The following is a 3,035-nucleotide window of genomic DNA, read 5'->3' as shown; positions in this document are numbered from 1 at the left end:
TCACATAAAATTTTCTGTATAAACTTCGCCCTTATATAACTGAATTTAAAATGTTGTCATACAAGATTTCTTTGGAATAATATTAGATAAAAGCTTGGTAATAAAAAATCTGAAAAACACTTTTAATCTACTCAATTTCTAAGGAAAGATCAAATAGATTTGTGGTCTCCTGAATAAATTATAGATTAAATAATTACTAAAATTGTAAATTAGCATCAGAGTTGACTATGACAAAGTCACAAATTTGCCCTTTCATTAAACAGGAATATCATATGTATGTACACACATATCCTACTTCATCTCAGACCCTTTAGTGCAATTGTCATTGTACTGCTAATTCTTTGGTTCCTGATCCTTCTACCTTTATGAACAAATGATTTGCCTTCATACTTTGAAAACAATAGTGCTCCTTGGAGGCAAGTAAATGTTTTCAGCTGCATACAGTTGTAGGGGTATTAAATATTAGAAGTCAATTATGTTTGTCTTCTAAAAGTACTTTTTGACACCAAACTTTTCTCATAGCCTTTTTCATCTCTGTGTTCCGCAAGGTGTAGATGAGGGGGTTGAACATGGGAGCAATAATGGTGTAAAACACAGCAAAGATTTTGTCATCAGGGAAAGTGTCAGGAGGTCTAAGGTAGGCAAATATGGAAGGTCCAAAGAATAAGATGACCACAGTGATATGAGACCACAAGTAGAGAGGACTTTGCATCTCCCCTCTGCTGAGTGATTTCTCAATGTGAATAGAATGACCACATAAGACCCAAACAAGAGAATGAATGTTACCAAGGCAACCAGTCCTGAATTGGCAACCATAAAGACACCAGAGAGGTAGGTATCAGTACAGGCAATTTTCAACAAAGGAAAAATGTCACAATAGTAGTGGTCAATTGTGTTGGGACCACAGAAGGGCAACTGGACAATCATACAGAACTTGGAAAAGGAGTGGACAGCTCCACCAGCCCAGGCAGCCAAGATCAGGACATTGCACCTGGTTCTGCTCATGATTATCATGTAGTGCAGAGGTTTGCAGATGGCGACATAGCGATCAAAGGCCATGGCTGTCAGGATTAGTACTTCAGTCAATACAAAGAAGTGCATCACCACAACCTGCCACATGCAGTAGCCATAGGAGATGGTGTTTCTTCCCATTAGCTGGTCACCAATCAGTTTGGGTGTCACAAAGGAAGTATAGCAGATGTCCATAGAAGATAAGTGACTGAGGAAATAGTACCTGGGTTGGTGAAATGAGAACTGCAGCCAATAGAGATGAGGATCAGAAGGTTTCCCACCAAGATGGAAAGATAACAAAATAAGAAGAACACTAGGCAAAAAATTGGTATGTTATGGTCAGAAGAAAGGCCCATGAGAATGAGTTCTGATACGTTCCTCTGACTTTCCATATTTTGCATGCTCTGTGCAAAATCTGAGTATCTGTGGAAAAGTAATTTGGAGAAAATTATTTTCAATCGGATCCCAATTCTATAAACCTTATTGAGTACTGGAAACCAGTCTAACAATTTGCAAAAGCAAATTAATAAATATATTAATTATATTTCTTCTTGTGATTTATAACTTATTTCTCTAACAGTTTCTTTTTAAAATTTTCCAATGTTCTGTCCTTTCTAATACTAAGAATATATTTTATTAATTTTTGAAATGTAAGATTTAAATTTTCATTTACCTAAAAGATGTTCTACTGCTATTATTTATGACATATAGAAGCAGGAAAATAATTTATACATTGCAAAACACTGCTTTATAATTTAACCATGTTCTTTATTCATGACTGTGTTTTCACTGCAGGCAATGCTGTCTTTCCCCAGCAAGAAATAGGACAACTCTCTGTCTTGTCTGCAAACTTATGTTCAAGGAATACATTTTTATTGATTTTAAAAATTGCCTAAGTATTCAGCTGCGTGATTAGAGAAATACTAGATTGTGGGCACTGCATATTAAACATAAGATAACAGTTTTGCTGACTATAAAACAACAACAAATATAAAAGTATGTAAAAATAGAAAAAAGTAAACATGTTTTTTGTTAAAGACTGACATTTATAAAAATCATAAGAATATTTATCTTATTTAAATATAAGTGTAAAGTGTGATATCTTAAGGCAAATTCAAGAATCACTAATATCAATGTTACAAATAAACAAAAGTTAATTTAAATTCACAGATAATTTGATTTCTGTACAATGCATTGTTCTGCTGGAATGAATTGTGAACACATAGAATCAATAACTGATGTTACACAATGTAGAGACAAGTTATGTTCAGGGAGTTCTCAGCTATTATGTGTTCCCTGGATTATTCATGGACTCACATATTTTATTCTCTGTAGGATCAGGGTTCGAATCGCAATGGCAACAGATGATTCAAGTACAGATGGCATGTGCTTCTGCCATCTCTTGTCACTGGGGAGGAATTAGATGGCTTCCAGATGGACTTTCTACATTACTCCTAAATTAAATGTGGAATCTGTATCTGATCCTACAGATAACATTTTTTTAATATCACAGAATGTTTTAATGCAACATATGGAATAATAAGATCAGGCATTTTTGAAATCATGTAGCCTTATTATTGGGATATTTAATACTATCCAAATTGGTAAGAATTGTAGCTCTGAACCACATTGCATAACAAACTGTAAAAATTTCATTTTTGCCTGAATATATTTGGCTACATTAATAGGGGAGAGACACACCATGGCCATATTCTTTGAATATCTGTAATAATTCATATTTTTCCTCTTTGAAATGAAGACAAGTTTTCTTTGCAGTTGTGTACACATTATAGTACCTCAAAATCATTTAATAACATTTGTTTATCTAAATGTTTTGTCACAAAAATTGAAAATGATGTTACTACTGAAAATAACATACTACATTCCTTTGTATAAGTATACATAAAAGAGAAGTGATCTTGAAAATAAATTTTAAATCACAAGTTTAGCTCTTAGAATAAATTTAGTATTAAAACACCCATCATATTTAACTATATTACTTTCTGTATAGAGGAACTAATTAA

At 33.2% G+C, this 3,035-nt stretch overlaps 1 pseudogene; it reads right to left on the bottom strand.

Moving 5' to 3' along the window:
* Nucleotides 1-469: 469 nt before the first annotated feature.
* LOC113175345 (olfactory receptor 4P4-like) lies at nt 470-1,403 on the bottom strand (annotated as a pseudogene).
* Between the last annotated feature and the right edge of the window lie 1,632 nt (nt 1,404-3,035).

The sequence above is a fragment of the Urocitellus parryii genome, chromosome 4 (assembly GCF_045843805.1).
Source record: "Urocitellus parryii isolate mUroPar1 chromosome 4, mUroPar1.hap1, whole genome shotgun sequence".
Taxonomy (NCBI): Eukaryota; Metazoa; Chordata; class Mammalia; order Rodentia; family Sciuridae; genus Urocitellus; species Urocitellus parryii.
The sequence above is the reverse complement of the archived record's forward strand: the minus strand, read 5'-3'. Positions and strand labels throughout refer to the sequence as shown.